The sequence below is a fragment of the Phyllobates terribilis genome, unplaced genomic scaffold (assembly GCF_046119375.1).
Source record: "Phyllobates terribilis strain yellow unplaced genomic scaffold, ASM4611937v1 Scaffold_8__6_contigs__length_399053987, whole genome shotgun sequence".
Lineage (NCBI taxonomy): Eukaryota > Metazoa > Chordata > Amphibia > Anura > Dendrobatidae > Phyllobates > Phyllobates terribilis.
This window is the reverse complement of record NW_027362768.1, coordinates 377,154,479-377,173,567: the sequence shown is the minus strand read 5'-3', so window position 1 is coordinate 377,173,567 and position 19,089 is coordinate 377,154,479.

Below are 19,089 nucleotides of genomic sequence, written 5' to 3'. Positions count from 1 at the left end.
GGTCCGATAAAAACTGAAGGACGAGGAAGATGAGGATATGGCCGGCACCTGCTTCACATCCAGAGCACTGAGCTTGTCCCCCACCCCGCACTTGTCCCGCAGCCCCCTCCTCACACTCGTCCTCATTGATATGCCTCTGGGCCATGGCAGGGGCCTGGGAAGTTGTGATTGTGCAGTATTGAGCACATACTGTCCCTATTGTCCGGCAGCAGCAGTAATTCTGAGCGGTTTCTATCCCCCCTATTATAACTGGGCATTCAGATGAATCGCAGTCCCATAGGGTGGGGCGGGGGGGATAAGCCTATTCTGCATAGGGAATCATTCTGAGTCCCTTTTCCTCCCAGCAGCCGAGATGCTCTATAGTATCAAGGAGTGTGATGGAGTTTTGCAAGGGGGCTGCATACACGGCCCCTTCCTAATTAAACAAAGTCCCCCTCCGCTGTTTAGAATTCTTAAAGGGGCCGATCAGGGAAGTCGAGCATAATCCTTGTATAATGAAAAGCTCAGAAACTTTCTAATATGCTACATGTTTCAATTTATCACCATTTTCAAGATCTCTGCTTGCTGTGAGGGAAGTGGTGACATTCATTGCTCCCAAAGCTGAAAACGGAGGCACAAATCTCCTGTCCTGGACTTACCTAAACTGATACATTGTAACAAAACTCAGCTGACACGCGACCATAGCTGATACAGTTCAGCATTAGATAGTAAGGACAACGACTGTATCTGCGGTGGATCTATCGGGGCGCAGAGGCCACAGTCACACTTATCTGGTATTTGTGTCTCCTGCCCAATGTAATGGGCAAATGACAGCATCCAATAATCGTCATATAAAGGATGGATCCACCTTGTGGCCACTGCAGGTATTACATGTATTGTAACATCTGATCAAAATATGATTATTCCCAAAACTGAAAGTTATCCCCTGGCTATAGGATAGGTTTTAGTAATCACAATGGGTACGCCCGCTAGGACCCCGAGCAGTACAAGGTGGTCCCTTTAAGTGCTGCAAGAACCCTTTAAATGTGAGCAAGGTGGGGTCAGAGAGGACAGCCCCTGGGACTGCTGGAGAAGTGCTCAACCAATCGGATCACTGTCAGGGGGAGGAGCTGCAGCTCAGACGAGAAAATGTGTAGGATCGCCAAAGGGGTGGAGTGTCCTGAATGTACGGACCAGCCCCTGCGCACCCCGTAAGCCTCAGATGTGGCCATACCTCAGCTATATGCCTGCCACTAAAATAACCGACTGCTAAATGGACCCCAATACAGACAATAGGGTCTGTCTGACGCTGTTTGGGTTCTTCATAGGACGGAGTCTATAACGCAACAGAAAAGCAGAAACTCCAAGCTCCAATGTGAAGCCAAACTCTGCAAAGAGCAGATGATTAACCATGAGGAATGGAAATGGTTAACAGACAGCATTCGCAGTGGGTGCAGACGAATTTGTGATGTGTTTTAGGAGCAACGTGTGGCTGTCTACGATTTATCGATGGGGGAGGGAGAAAAAAAAAAGAAAAAGAAAAAATGTGGATCTAATAAAGTAAGCAAAAAAAATCAGGAAGAAAATCCGTCTACAGCTGAAAGCACTACAATATTAGTCAGCCCCCAATCTGATCTCAGGTGCAATGTGAAGATCCAGGGCCCCTATGCAAATTCTGCAAGAGACCCCTGCGGTGCCAGATGCGGTGGTTGATACCTGCGCCCCTCTGGAAGAAAAATGGAGATGGAAGAAACCATCCACATCCTCATCACAGGTTATTGGAGAGTTCTGCAAGGAGGGGGCCCGGAGCGGAGACGAGGGGAGCGGAGACGAGGGGAGCGGGGACGAGGGGCTCGGGGACGAGGGGCTCGGGGAGTGGGGACGAGGGAAGCTGGGACGAGGGGCTCGGGAACGAGGGGCTCGGGGACGAGGGGAGCGGGACGAGGGGAGAGGGAAGCTGGGACGAGGGGAGCGGGGACGAGGGAAGCTGGGGAGAGGGGAGCGGGGACGAGGGGAGCGGGGACGAGGGAAGCTGGGACGAGGGGCGCGGGGATGAGGGAAGCTGGGACGAGGGGAGCTGGGACGAGGGGAGCTGGGACGAGGGGCGCGGGTCCCGGGTCTGTTACTGACTCTACCTGAGCGGATGCGGCCTATCATTACGAGACACATCTGCTCCGTTTTACCACCTCTCGAGGTGAATGTTGCCCGCGTGTTCTCACCGACCGACCGCTGCGGATGTAGGAATGTGGCATGGAAAGCAGCACAATGCAGGACCGTACACAGCACACATGCACCTCTACAAGGAGAGTGGGGCCTGGCTCACAGGGGATTGCCTACACTGGATACAATGTGGCAAACTCTCAGCTGTGATAAGTATCAGTTGAACAAAAAACATTTCCATTCACTGGCAGCAAGAAGAGATCTTGAAAATGGTGCAACGTAAAACACAAAGGGCCCGATTCATAATTGCATTTCTGACTTTTTCTCTAGTTTTCGGTGTTTTACATTAACGCCTAACTCTTCTTTTAATTTTCGCCTTTCTTAAAGTCATTTTTTTAAACGCCCTTCTGTTTTTTTTTTTAAATTGGCGATTATGGGCGGGGTTTGTAGTTTCCAGATGTTTTTGGCTGATTCATCATCTCTAAGTTTTCAAAAAGTTGCTAATTTTTGCACAAAAAAAAAAAACGTTCCAGTCCCTGTCGTCCTCCGAAAATGATGATTTTACATATGCCAGAAATTGTAGTACAATTTTTGCAACATTTTTCTAAATTAATAAGACAAAAATAAAAACGATTTTTGACTCTGTGCAATATTCAAGAACTGCGTACTCCGTTTTGAAGAATTAGATACAAAAAAAGCTGCAGACTTTCCATGATGTAACACTTGGGGTGTGAGGTTTTTTTCTTCCTTGGATTTTGGAGCTTGTCTGCATTTAAACAACAAATATAAAAATAAAATAAAAAAACATCTCAAAAGAAGTGAGTTTTATTTTTCCCATCTGGCCAAAAGAAAAACAAAAAAAAAACATCAGGGAGGTTTCAGCATACTGAACTCGCAAAAAAATGCAATATAAAGCTGCTCTTAGATTTTTTTGGGGGGATGTTTTAACCTGCATTTTTGGCAATTTTTGACCAGATGTTACGCTGAGGTCTTCAGTGCAGTATAAAGCACACGACATATCATGGAGGACGTCTTTGAATGCCACTGCGCCTTTGTACTGGTGGTAAAATGCCATTTTTACGTATACCAGGCTTTTTGTATCTTTTCTACTGGCCTTGCCATTTTTCTGACAATTGGGTGGTGCTTAACAGGAGGGGCGGAGCTTCCGCGCACAGACTCATTTAGTATAATTTACGCTAGAAGCTGGTGCAATGTGTAATGGAAACGTGCACCTGCTCTGGTTTCTGAAGGTTTACGCTTTTTCGTCTCAGGTTGCGGCGATCGGACCCCCACAATCTGCCCGTTTCCAAGGGGCTCAGCAACATTAAAAGTGGTTGCTATGGAGGCGAATAATTTGGCACATTCCAGATGACCCTTGTGAGCCATTATCCCGGTTTTACCCCCTACGACACTGGGGGTGCGTCGCTGTCATTAGTGGTCTCCGCATTCCTTCCATTACTTGGTTCCCCCTTCCTGTGTTCGATGACGGCTGTAGAGACATCTGGAATAATGGCGGCATTGTCACAACCGCTCATTACCACATTCCAGCTTGGTGGTTAAAGAAAACCGTCATCACGCAGAGAGGGTCTCTCATCCCATAGAGAGGGTCTCTCATCCCACAGAGAGGGTCTCTTATCCCACACAAATGTCTGTCATGTAATGTGCCGTGCCGTGATGGGGCAGCCATTGTTACATAGAATGAAATGGATATATGACAAGTGCGGCCCGTTCGTGGCGGTCCGCCATGTGAAGTACAGGCCTTGTGACCCACGCTGACCAATCAGGGCTCAGCTTTCATTTTCTAAACTGCACAGGAAGGCCATCTTCTGACTGGTTGCTAAGGGCAACAAATTTCTGGCAGCCATCTTGGATCCCCAAGGCCTGGGACGTAGTCACTGATTTCAGCCATTCTCTTAAGAACACAATGAACCTGAGTGTCTCCAGTTTTAGGGAGAAACCAGAGAACAACAGCACACAGCAAAATAATAATAATAAAAACCACTCTCAAAGTGCAAAGGTCGCAGCGTGTACCGACAAAATGGCCGAAATGGTAGAACAAGTTGCCACACGTTGGGGTTGAGAGCGTTCTCCACCCCCCAAAACATGGCGGCCACCTTCAACCAATAAAAATGTGGTACTAAAACACACACAAATAGCCATTAATAGAGGACGGGGTAAGAGTGACAACTGACAACCCTGCAGCGCAAAATGGTGTTCAAAATAGTTGTCACTTCCCTCACAGAGTTGTACATTCAAAAGGCATCCATAGTAGTCACCCAGCTCCTGCGTTGTCTGTTGCTAGGCAACAGCTTAGAAATACTTTAAGGGATAGGCCCTAACTGTCTGACCTATGAGGGCCCCGTCTTGTGGCTGCGCCACACTGCTTATTCATTTGTATGAGACCTTCAGATTTCACCGAACATCTTTCTAGACCCCGATACAAGTGACTGGAGAAATATGTGCGAGATGGCCGACAAGGGACCACGAGGGTCAGTGACGACGTCGCTAATACCGGACGCCGCTCATTATAATCGCTCAATATGGAAATTCTACGGCGATGTCTGGGAGCAGCGTCGGCCACACTTAATCACCATGGCAACCGAAAGATGCTGCAAAAGGCCAGAAATCATCAGATTGCACTGTCCTCACTGCTCCTACGTCCAGCGTATTTGACTTCTCATACCTCCATTTATTAACCAATCTCTTCCAGCTGTCGTGATCCGCCGCCTCTATCTGGTTGTTCTATATTCTGTTTCTTGCGGATCGACAACCAACATGGCGGCCAAAGGGCAGGCGACACCTGAATGGCCCGTATTGCTTCATGATCAGACAATGATTCTTGTACAGCAGTCATTACGGACTGTAGAAAAGCTGCGTAATAACCCCGGGCCACATGAGGCTCAGTGTCTCCAGGATCCAAAATGGCGGCTATTCCTCATTATTCTGCGACGCGTCATCCAGAACAGACAGTGAAAAATAAATAAAGTATCTATCTATATATGATTCAGAATACAAAATGGCAGCTGAGGTTGCTATGGGCGACGCATTGTTCCTGGCTGAGATACGGCGCCAGTCCTGCTGCATCTCTTCCTTCTTGCTGACAATTCGCTTCCTGGTAATAATCACATAATACAAATTACAGACTGACCAAATCTCTGCCAACGCAGGTGCGACATAAGCACAAACAGCAGGGAATGAGATACACGAACGGTGAGGATGCAGGCGGCCATGATACCAGGATCCAGGGGCGTCACATACTCAACAATATGGCCAGGGCTGCCACCAGGAATTTCAGGGCCCCATAATGGCAAAATTTCTGGGCCCCCTTGAGACTCTGCCCAATCTCCACCCCAGCTCCGCCTCCACCCCTCGAACCTTCTACAGTCCCACCGCCCACTCTTGGAAAAACTCCACTTCTGCACCCCGTCCTCACCAATCACACATTAACAGTTCCCATTGAACACCAGATCACATACATAGCCAGCAGCTTTTATTTTGCAAAAAGATGTTTTTAAGCCACCAGGATAAGGAAGACTCTTTTGGCCGGGTCCTACTCTACTCTAACCTAAGGGACAAATACCGCCACACTGTGACCAGACCACATATAACCACCACATAGTGACCGAATACTACAATACTGATCATTAAAGGGAATGTGTCACCCCCCCTGGGCTATATCCGACCTCCTACTATGGGCATACAGGTGATAGAAAAGTAAATCTATACTTGCCTGTATGGCCCATGGCAGAGGTTCTTTAATAAAGTCCGTTTTGCAGAGGCTTGGCATCCGGGGGACGCAAAGCAAACCCCTCCTATCTGCTTATTATACAGCTAAATCGCCGCCTCTGTTGTAAATTAGCATATCCCCCCCCCCCCCCCCCATCCCCGGCACGTCCTAGGGCGCTGTGACAGGCCCTGCGACGTGCCCTGCTCTGCCTCCCCTCCCGGGTATGCGCAAAGTGCGGCTCCCTTGGAGTGCGCTTTGTTCCCCTCTGGCACAGTTTGGCTGCATACTTGTGTGACGCAGCCTCGCATTGCACAAGCGCCGGGGAGTCCCTGAGACTTCCGCTCCAGTGACCCCCGGCGCATGTCTGAAGGTCTGGTCCCTATTTACGCTCTCCATCCTGAATATTTTCAGCCATAAAATATATTCATGGAGGAACATATATGTGTATAATATATAATTATATAATATATACACACACATACATACATATGTATGTATGTATGTACAGTACAGACCAAAAGTTTGGACACACCTTCTCATTTAAAGATTTTTCTGTATTTTCATGACTATGAAAATTGTACATTCACACTGAAGGCATCAAAACTATGAATTAACACATGTGGAATTATATACTTAACAAAAAAGTGTGAAACCACTGAAAATATGTCTTATATTCTAGGTTCTTCAAAGTAGCCACCTTTTGCTTTGATGACTGCTTTGCACACTCTTGGCATTCTCTTGATGAGCTTCAAGAGGTAGTCACCGGAAATGGTCTTCCAACAATCTTGAAGGAGTTCCCAGAGATGCTTAGCACTTGTTGGCCCTTTTGCCTTCACTCTGGGGTCAAGCTCACCCCAAACCATCTCGATTGGGTTCAGGTCTGGTGACTGTGGAGGCCAGGTCATCTGGCGTAGCCCCCCATCACTCCCTTCCTTGGTCAAATAGCCCTTACACAGCCTTCTCTTTAAATGAGAAGGTGTGTCCAAACTTTTGGTCTGTACTGTATGTGTGTATGTATGTGTAATATATACAGTGCTGGCCAAAAGTATTGGCACCCCTGCAATTCTGTCAGATAATACTCAGTTTCTTCCTGAAAATGTTTGCAATCACAAATTCTTTGATATTATTATCTTCATTTAATTTGTCTTAAATGAAAAAAACACAAAAAGAATTGTCCTAAAGCCAAATTGGATATAATTCCACACCAAACCTAAAAAGGGGGTGGACAAAAGTATTGGCACCCTTTGAAAAATCCTGTGATGCTTCTCTAATTCGTGTAATTAACAGCACCTGTAACTTACCTGTGGCACCTAACAGGTGTTGGCAATAACTAAATCACACTTGCAGCCAGTTAACATGGATTAAAGTTGACTCAACCTCTGTCCTGTGTCCTTGTGTGACCACATTGAGCATGGAGAAAAGAAAGAAGACCAAAGAACTGTCTGAGGACTTGAGAAACCAAATTGTGAGGAAGCATGAGCAATCTCAAGGCTACAAGTCCATCTCCAAAGACCTGAATGTTCCTGTGTCTTCCGTGCGCAGTGTCATCAAGAAGTGTAAAGCCCATGGCGCTGTGGCTAACCTCCCTAGATGTGGACGGAAAAGAAAAATTGACGAGAGATTTCAACGCAAGATTGTGCGGATGGTGGATAAAGAACCTCGACTAACATCCAAACAAGTTCAAGCTGCCCTGCAGTCCGAGGGTACAACAGTGTCAACCCGTACTATCCGTCGACGTCTGAATGAAAAGGGACTGTATGGTAGGATACCCAGGAAGACCCCACTTCTTACCCCGAGACATAAAAAAGCCAGGCTGGAGTTTGCCAAAACTTACCTGAGAAAGCCTAAAACGTTTTGGAAGAATGTTCTCTGGTCAGATGAGACAAAAGTAGAGCTTTTTGGGAAAAAGCATCAACATAGAGGTGTACAGGAAAAAAAATGAGGCATTCAAAGAAAAGAACACGGTCCCTACAGTCAAACATGGTGGAGGTTCCCTGATGTTTTGGGGTTGCTTTGCTGCCTCTGGCACTGGACTGCTTGACCGTGTGCATGGCATTATGAAGTCTGAAGACTACCAACAAATTTTGCAGCATAATGTAGGCCCAGTGTGAGAAAGCTGGGTCTCCCTCAGAGGTCATGGGTCTTCCAGCAGGACAATGACCCAAAACACACTTCCAAAAGCACTATAAAATGGTTTGAGAGAAAGCACTGGAGACTTCTAAGGTGGCCAGCAATGAGTCCAAACCGGAATCCCATAGAACACCTGTGGAGAGATCTCAAAATGGCAGTTTGGAGAAGGCACCCTTCAAATATCAGGGACCTGGAGAAGTTTGCCAAAGAAGAATGGTCTACAATTCCAGCTGAGCATTGTAAGAAACTCATTGATGGTTACCGGAAGCAGTTGTTTGCAGTTATTTTGGCTAAAGGTTGTGCAACCAAGTATTAGGCTGAGGGTGCTAATACTTTTGTCTGGCCCTTTTTTGGAGTTTTGTGTGAAATGATCAATAATTTGATTTTTGCTTCATTCTCTTTTGTGTTTTTTCCTTGCAAGCAAATTAAATGAAGATAATAAGACCAAAGAATTTGTGATTGCAATCATTTTCAGGAAGAAAATGAGTATTATCTGACAGAATTGAAGGGGTGCCAATACTTTTGGCCAGCACTGTGTATATATATATATATTATATATATATATATATACACAGTTATATGAAAAAGTTTGGGCACCCCTATTAATCTTAAGCTTAATGTTTTATAAAAATTGGTGTTTTTGCAGCAGCTATTTCAGTTTGATATATGTAATAACTGTTGGACACAGTAATGTTTCTGCCTTGAAATGAGGTTTATTGTACTAACAGAAAATGTGCAATCTGCATTCAAACAAAATTTGACAGGTGCATAAGTATGGGCACCTCACCTGAAAAGTGACATTAATATTTAGTAGATCCTCCTTTTGCAAAAATAACAGCCTCTAGTCGCTTCCTGTAGCTTTTAATGAGTTCCTGGATCCTGGATGAAGGTATTTTTGACCATTCCTCTTTACAAAACAATTCCAGTTCAGTTAAGTTTGATGGTCGCCCCCGAGCATGGACAGCCCTCTTCAAATGATCCCACAGATGTTCAATGATATTCAGGTCTGGGGACTGGGATGGCCATTCTAGAACATTGTAATTGTTCCTCTGCATGAATGCCTGAGTAGATTTGGAGCGGTGTTTTGGATCATTGTCTTGCTGAAAGATCCATCCCCTGCGTAACTTCAACTTTGTCACTGATTCTTGAACATTATTGTCAAGAATCTGCTGATACTGAGTGGAATCCATGCGTCCCTCAATTTTAACAAGATTCCCGGTGCCGGCATTGGCCACACAGCCCCAAAGCATGATGGAACCTCCACCAAATTTTACTGTGGGTAGCAAGTGTTTTTCTTGGAATGCTGTGTTTTTTGCCGCCATGCATAACGCCTTTTTGTATGACCAAACAACTCAATCTTGGTTTCATCAGTCCGCAGGACCTTCTTCCAAAAAGAAATTGGCTTCTCCAAATGTGCTTTTGCATACCTCAGCCGACTCTGTTTGTGGCATGCTTGCAGAAACGGCTTCTTTCGCATCACTCTCCCATACAGCTTCTCCTTGTGCAAAGTGCGTTGTATAGTTGACCGATGCACAGTGACACCATCTGCAGCAAGTTGATGCTGCAGCTCTCTGGAGGTGGTCTGAGGATTGTCCTTGACTGATCTCACCATTCTTCTTCTCTGCCTTTCTGATGTTTTTCTTGGCCTGCCACTTCTGGCCTTAACAAGAACTGTCCCTGTGTTCTTCCATTTCCTTACTATGTTCCTCACAGTGGAAACTGACAGGTTAAATCTCTGAGACAGCTTTTTGTATCCTTCCCCTGAACAACTATGTTGAATAATCTTTGTTTTCAGATCATTTGACAGTTGTTTTGAGGAGCCCATGATGCCACTCTTCAGAGGAGATTCAAACAGGAGAACAACTTGCAAGTGGCCACTTTAAGTAGCTTTTCTCATGATTGCATACACCTGGCTATGAAGTTCAAAGCTCAATGAGGTTATAAAACCAAAAAAGTGCTTTAGTAAGTCAGTAAACAGTAGGTAGGAGTATTTAAAACAAGAAAATGATAAGGGTGCCCATACTTATGCACCTGTCAAATTTTGTTTGAATGCAGATTGCACATTTTCTGTTAGTACAATAACCTCACTTCAAGGCAGAAACATTACTGTGTCCAACAGTTATTACATATATCAAACTGAAATAGCTGTTGCAAAAACACCAATTTTAAGAAAACGTTAAGCTTAAGATTAATAGGGGTGTCCAAACTTTTTCATATAACTGTGTGTGTGTATATATATATATATATATATATATATATATATATATATATATATATATATATATATATATATATACATACACATATATATATATACACATATACACACATGACGCCAAGCCTGTGCAAAACGGAGTTTAAAAAACAGATTTCTCTGCAATCAGACCTCTACCATGGGCCATACAGGTAAGTATAGATTTACTTTTCTATACCCTGCATGCCCATAGTACAGGTCTGATATCGCCCAGGGGGGGACACATTCCCTTTAATAAAAAAACACAATACTAATATTACCATAAATGCCATTATACACAGGAGCTCTGTATATATTATATAATAAAACCAGACAATGTGAACTGAGGTCTAAGATGGCAGACATACAAGAAACAGAGGCATGTTCACACTAGCAAAAAAGAAGCAAGACAAAAATATATCTCATACCCTACCATAATTATATATAAATGTAAAGCAAAATTGCATAATAAATATAGGGTACTTAGTGAACTATTTTTGATCAAAAAAAGTATACAAGCCGTCCCACCAGCGGCAAGGTGACCCTAAATTGGGACGGTACCTATACTGCCTATATTAAAAACCTTACTGTATATCAAAGTTGAAGTAATGCATATAAAAGGGTAGACAAATAGGACCGGGTCCCAACTCCAGACCACCTAGGCCCGTGGTAAGCTACATATATACCAGTCAGCTCAACAAAGGGCATGCCACACCCTTAAATTGCACAGAATGCAAACAAGTCAAAAAACCAGACAATGTGAACTGAGGTCTAAGATGGCAGACATACAAGAAACAGAGGCATGTGCAAGACAAAAATATATCTCATACCCTACCATAATTATATATAAATGTAAAGCAAAATTGCATAATAAATATAGGGTACTTAGTGAACTATTTTTGATCAAAAAAAGTATACAAGCCGTCCCACCAGCGGCAAGGTGACCCTAAATTGGGACGGTACCTATACTGCCTATATTAAAAACCTTACTGTATATCAAAGTTGAAGTAATGCATATAAAAGGGTAGACAAATAGGACCGGGTCCCAACTCCAGACCACCTAGGCCCGTGGTAAGCTACATATATACCAGTCAGCTCAACAAAGGGCATGCCACACCCTTAAATTGCACAGAATGCAAACAAGTCAAAAAACCAGACAATGTGAACTGAGGTCTAAGATGGCAGACATACAAGAAACAGAGGCATGTATAGATTTACTTTTCTATACCCTGCATGCCCATAGTACAGGTCTGATATCGCCCAGGGGGGGACACATTCCCTTTAATAAAAAAACACAATACTAATATTACCATAAATGCCATTATACACAGGAGCTCTGTATATATTATATAATGTATAGTGTAAGTGTACAGGTAACACACTGACTCACCGGTGACGTCTCTAGATGAAATCCTTCATCTTCGCTTTTCCTCTTCATCCAGCACAGACCGCCATCACTTCTTCCAGCCAGGAGTCGTCTCTGCAGAGAATAACACCGTTATCTAGAGCCGATTCCGGAGCACATTCCCCTATTTTTCCCCAACTTCTACACTACACCAGATGAAGAAAAAAGTGACATAGTGTCGCCCTGCACAGTAACAGGACCCCCCCACTGAAAACAGTATCCTCAAATAACATACATCACAGCATTAATGATATCCCTTAATTAGCCCCTACAGTAATAATGTCCTACATCTTGCCCCCATGTCGCCATCCTGCCCTCATGTCTCCATTCTGCCCCCCATGTCTCTCAATAAGAGGCCCCTCTGCTCACTGGACCCCATACGCCAGTAAGGGCAGTAATGCCCTGATGGCGGCCCTAAGTATGGCTGCCGGGGACTCACAGAGACGTCACAGGAGGAGAAGAAACAAAATCTGGGACTTTACAGAATTCTTGAGGAATGTCTCACACAAGACAGGCTTAGATACACAGCTCAGCAGACAGTATCACACAGGATAGGATTAGATACACGGATCAGCAGAGAGTATCACACAGGAGAGGATTAGATACACAGCTCAGCAGACAGTATCACACAGGATAGGATTAGATACACGGCTCAGCAGACGGTATCACACAGGATAGGATTAGATACACGGCTCAGCAGACAGTATCACACAGGATAGGATTAGATACACGGCTCAGCAGACAGTATCACACAGGATAGGATTAGATACAGCGCTCAGCAGACAGTATCACACAGGAGAGGATTAGATACACAGCTCAGCAGACAGTATTACACAGGATAGGATTAGATACACGGCTCAGCAGACGGTATCACACAGGATAGGATTAGATACACAGCTCAGCAGACAGTATCACACAGGATAGGATTAGATACACGGCTCAGCAGACGGTATCACACAGGATAGGATTAGATGCACGGCTCAGCAGTCAGTATCACACATGAGAGGATTAGATACACGGCTCAGCAGACAGTATCACACAGGATAGGATTAGATACACAGCTCAGCAGAGAGTATCACACAGGAGAGGATTAGATACACAGCTCAGCAGACAGTATCACACAGGATAGGATTAGATACACGGCTCAGGAGACAGTATCACACAGGATAGGATTAGATACACGGCTCAGCAGACAGTATCACACAGGATAGGATTAGATACACAGCTCAGAAGACAGTATCACACAGGATAGGATTAGATACACAGCTCAGCAGACAGTATCACACAGGAGAGGATTAGATACACAGATCAGCAGACAGTATCACACAGGATAGGATTAGATACACAGCTCAGCAGTCAGTATCACACAGGATAGGATTAGATACACAGTTCAGCAGACAGTATCACACAGGATAGGATTAGATACACGGCTCAGCAGTATCACACAGGATAGGATTAGATACATGGCTCAGCAGTCAGTATCACACAGTATAGGATTAGATACACAGTTCAGCAGACAGAATCACACAGGATAGGATTAGATACACGGCTCAGCAGTATCACACAGGATAGGATTAGATACACAGTTCAGCAGACAGTATCACACAGGAGAGGATTAGATACATGGCTCAGCAGACAGTATCACACAGGATAGGATTAGATACACAGCTCAGCAGACAGTATCACACAGGAGAGGATTAGATACATGGCTCAGCAGACAGTATCACACAGGATAGGATTAGATACACAGCTCAGCAGACAGTATCACACAGGATAGGATTAGATACACGGCTCAGCAGACAGTATCACACATGATAGGATTAGATACACAGCTCAGCAGACAGTATCACACAGGATAGGATTAGATACACAGCTCAGCAGACAGTATCACACAGGATAGGATTAGATACATGGCTCAGCAGACAGTATCACACAGGATAGGATTAGATACACAGCTCAGCAGACAGTATCACACAGGATAGGATTAGATACATGGCTCAGCAGACAGTATCACACAGGATAGGATTAGATACACAGTTCAGCAGACAGTATCACACAGGAGAGGATTAGATACATGGCTCAGCAGACAGTATCACACAGGATAGGATTAGATACACAGCTCAGCAGACAGTATCACACAGGATAGGATTAGATACACGGCTCAGCAGACAGTATCACACATGATAGGATTAGATACACAGCTCAGCAGACAGTATCACACATGATAGGATTAGATACACAGCTCAGCAGACCGTATCACACAGGATAGGATTAGATACACGGCTCAGCAGACAGTATCACACAGGATAGGATTAGATACACGGCTCAGCAGACAGTATCACACAGGATAGGATTAGATACACAGCTCAGCAGACAGTATCACACAGGATAGGATTAGATACACGGCTCAGCAGACAGTATCACACAGGATATGATTAGATACACGGCTCAGCAGACAGTATCACACAGGATAGGATTAGATACACGGCTCAGCAGACAGTATCACACCGGATAGGATTAGATACACAGCTCAGGAGACAGTATCACACAGGATGGGATTAGATACACAGCTCAGCAGACAGTATCACACAGGATGGGATTAGATACACAGCTCAGCAGACGGTATCACACAGGATGGGATTAGATACACAGCTCAGGAGACAGTATCACACATGATAGGATTAGATACACAGCTCAGGAGACAGTATCACACAGGATGGGATTAGATACACAGCTCAGCAGACAGTATCACACAGGATGGGATTAGATACACAGCTCAGCAGACGGTATCACACAGGATAGGATTAGATACACAGCTCAGGAGACAGTATCACACATGATAGGATTAGATACACAGCTCAGCAGACAGTATCGCACAGGATAGGATTAGATACACAGCTCAGCAGACAGTATCACACAGGATAGGATTAGATACACAACTCAGCAGACAGTATCGCACAGGATAGGATTAGATACACAGCTCAGCAGACAGTATCACACATGATAGGATTAGATACACAGCTCAGGAGACAGTATCACACAGGATGGGATTAGATACACAGCTCAGCAGACAGTATCACACAGGATAGGATTAGATACACAGCTCAGCAGACAGTATCACACAGGATAGGATTAGATACACAACTCAGCAGACAGTATCGCACAGGATAGGATTAGATACACAGCTCAGCAGACAGTATCACACAGGATAGGATTAGATGCTCAGCAGACAGTATCACACAGGATGGGATTAGATACACAGCTCAGCAGACAGTATCACACAGGATAGGATTAGATACACGGCTCAGCAGACAGTATCACACAGGATAGGATTAGATACACGGCTCAGCAGACAGTATCGCACAGGATAGGATTAGATACACAGCTCAGCGGACAATATCGCACAGGATAGGATTAGATACACAGCTCAGCAGACAATATCACACATGATAGGATTAGATACAGAACTCAGCAGACAGTATCACACAGGATGGGATTAGATACACAGCTCAGCAGACAGTATCACACAGGATGGGATTAGATACACGGCTCAGCAGACAGTATCACACAGGATGGGATTAGATACACGGCTCAGCAGACAGTATCACACAGGATAGGATTAGATACACGGCTCAGCAGACAGTATCACACAGGATAGGATTAGATACACGGCTCAGCAGACAGTATCACACAGGATAGGATTAGATACACAGCTCAGCAGACAGTATCACACAGGAGAGGATTAGATACACAGCTCAGCAGACAATATCACACATGATAGGATTAGATACACAACTCAGCAGACAGTATCACACCGGATAGGATTAGATACACAGCTCAGGAGACAGTATCACACAGGATGGGATTAGATACACAGCTCAGCAGACAGTATCACACAGGATGGGATTAGATACACAGCTCAGCAGACAGTATCACACAGGATGGGATTAGATACACGGCTCAGCAGACAGTATCACACAGGATAGGATTAGATACACAGCTCAGGAGACAGTATCACACATGATAGGATTAGATACACAGCTCAGCAGACAGTATCACACAGGATAGGATTAGATACACAGCTCAGCAGTCAGTATCACACAGGATAGGATTAGATACACAGCTCAGCAGACAGTATGACACAGGATAGGATTAGATACACAACTCAGCAGACAGTATCGCACAGGATAGGATTAGATACACGTCTCAGCAGACAGTATCACACAGGATAGGATTAGATGCTCAGCAGACAGTATCACACAGGATGGGATTAGATACACAGCTCAGCAGACAGTATCACACAGGATAGGATTAGATGCTCAGCAGACAGTATCACACAGGATGGGATTAGATACACAGCTCAGCAGACAGTATCACACAGGATAGGATTAGATACACGGCTCAGCAGACAGTATCACACAGGATAGGATTAGATACACAGCTCAGCAGACAGTATCACACAGGATAGGATTAGATACACGGCTCAGCAGACAGTATCACACAGGATAGGATTAGATACACGGCTCAGCAGACAGTATCACACATGATAGGATTAGATACACAGCTCAGCAGACAGTATCACACATGATAGGATTAGATACACAGCTCAGCAGACCGTATCACACAGGATAGGATTAGATACACGGCTCAGCAGACAGTATCACACAGGATAGGATTAGATACACGGCTCAGCAGACAGTATCACACAGGATAGGATTAGATACACAGCTCAGCAGACAGTATCACACAGGATAGGATTAGATACACGGCTCAGCAGACAGTATCACACAGGATATGATTAGATACACGGCTCAGCAGACAGTATCACACAGGATAGGATTAGATACACGGCTCAGCAGACAGTATCACACCGGATAGGATTAGATACACAGCTCAGGAGACAGTATCACACAGGATGGGATTAGATACACAGCTCAGCAGACAGTATCACACAGGATGGGATTAGATACACAGCTCAGCAGACGGTATCACACAGGATGGGATTAGATACACAGCTCAGGAGACAGTATCACACATGATAGGATTAGATACACAGCTCAGGAGACAGTATCACACAGGATGGGATTAGATACACAGCTCAGCAGACAGTATCACACAGGATGGGATTAGATACACAGCTCAGCAGACGGTATCACACAGGATAGGATTAGATACACAGCTCAGGAGACAGTATCACACATGATAGGATTAGATACACAGCTCAGCAGACAGTATCGCACAGGATAGGATTAGATACACAGCTCAGCAGACAGTATCACACAGGATAGGATTAGATACACAACTCAGCAGACAGTATCGCACAGGATAGGATTAGATACACAGCTCAGGAGACAGTATCACACAGGATGGGATTAGATACACAGCTCAGCAGACGGTATCACACAGGATAGGATTAGATACACAGCTCAGGAGACAGTATCACACATGATAGGATTAGATACACAGCTCAGCAGACAGTATCACACAGGATAGGATTAGATGCTCAGCAGACAGTATCACACAGGATGGGATTAGATACACAGCTCAGCAGACAGTATCACACAGGATAGGATTAGATACACGGCTCAGCAGACAGTATCACACAGGATAGGATTAGATACACGGCTCAGCAGACAGTATCGCACAGGATAGGATTAGATACACAGCTCAGCAGACAATATCGCACAGGATAGGATTAGATACACAGCTCAGCAGACAATATCACACATGATAGGATTAGATACAGAACTCAGCAGACAGTATCACACAGGATGGGATTAGATACACAGCTCAGCAGACAGTATCACACAGGATGGGATTAGATACACGGCTCAGCAGACAGTATCACACAGGATGGGATTAGATACACGGCTCAGCAGACAGTATCACACAGGATAGGATTAGATACACGGCTCAGCAGACAGTATCACACAGGATAGGATTAGATACACGGCTCAGCAGACAGTATCACACAGGATAGGATTAGATACACAGCTCAGCAGACAGTATCACACAGGAGAGGATTAGATACACAGCTCAGCAGACAATATCACACATGATAGGATTAGATACACAACTCAGCAGACAGTATCACACCGGATAGGATTAGATACACAGCTCAGGAGACAGTATCACACAGGATGGGATTAGATACACAGCTCAGCAGACAGTATCACACAGGATGGGATTAGATACACAGCTCAGCAGACAGTATCACACAGGATGGGATTAGATACACAGCTCAGCAGACGGTATCACACAGGATAGGATTAGATACACAGCTCAGGAGACAGTATCACACATGATAGGATTAGATACACAGCTCAGCAGACAGTATCACACAGGATAGGATTAGATACACAGCTCAGCAGTCAGTATCACACAGGATAGGATTAGATACACAGCTCAGCAGACAGTATCACACAGGATAGGATTAGATACACAACTCAGCAGACAGTATCGCACAGGATAGGATTAGATACACCGCTCAGCAGACAGTATCACACAGGATAGGATTAGATGCTCAGCAGACAGTATCACACAGGATGGGATTAGATACACAGCTCAGCAGACAGTATCACACAGGATAGGATTAGATACACGGCTCAGCAGACAGTATCACACAGGATAGGATTAGATACACAGCTCAGCAGACAGTATCACACAGGATAGGATTAGATACACGTCTCAGCAGACAGTATCACACAGGATAGGATTAGATACACCGCTCAGCAGACAGTATCACACAGGATAGGATTAGATGCTCAGCAGACAGTATCACACAGGATGGGATTAGATACACAGCTCAGCAGACAGTATCACACAGGATAGGATTAGATACACGGCTCAGCAGACAGTATCACACAGGATAGGATTAGATACACAGCTCAGCAGACAGTATCACACAGGATAGGATTAGATACACGGCTCAGCAGACAGTATCACACAGGATAGGATTAGATACACAGCTCAGCAGACAGTATCACACAGGATAGGATTAGATACACGGCTCAGCAGTCAGTATCACACAGGATAGGATTAGATACACGGCTCAGCAGACAGTATCGCACAGGATAGGATTAGATACACAGCTCAGCAGACAGTATCACACAGGATAGGATTAGATACACAGCTCAGCAGACAGTATCACACAGGATAGGATTAGATACACGGCTCAGCAGATAGTATCGCACAGGATAGGATTAGATACACAGCTCAGCAGACAATATCGCACAGGATAGGATTAGATACACAACTCAGCAGACAGTATCACACAGGATGGGATTAGATACACAGCTCAGCAGACAGTATCACACAGGATAGAATTAGATACACATCTGAAGAGGAGGTCGGGGATGATACTTGGATGCAGTCTCTGCTGTCTCTGTGTCTCTTTCGTGCTCTCTGTCTGGATTGTAATAACCGTGTAGTGATATCAGCGCCACCTTGTGTTCG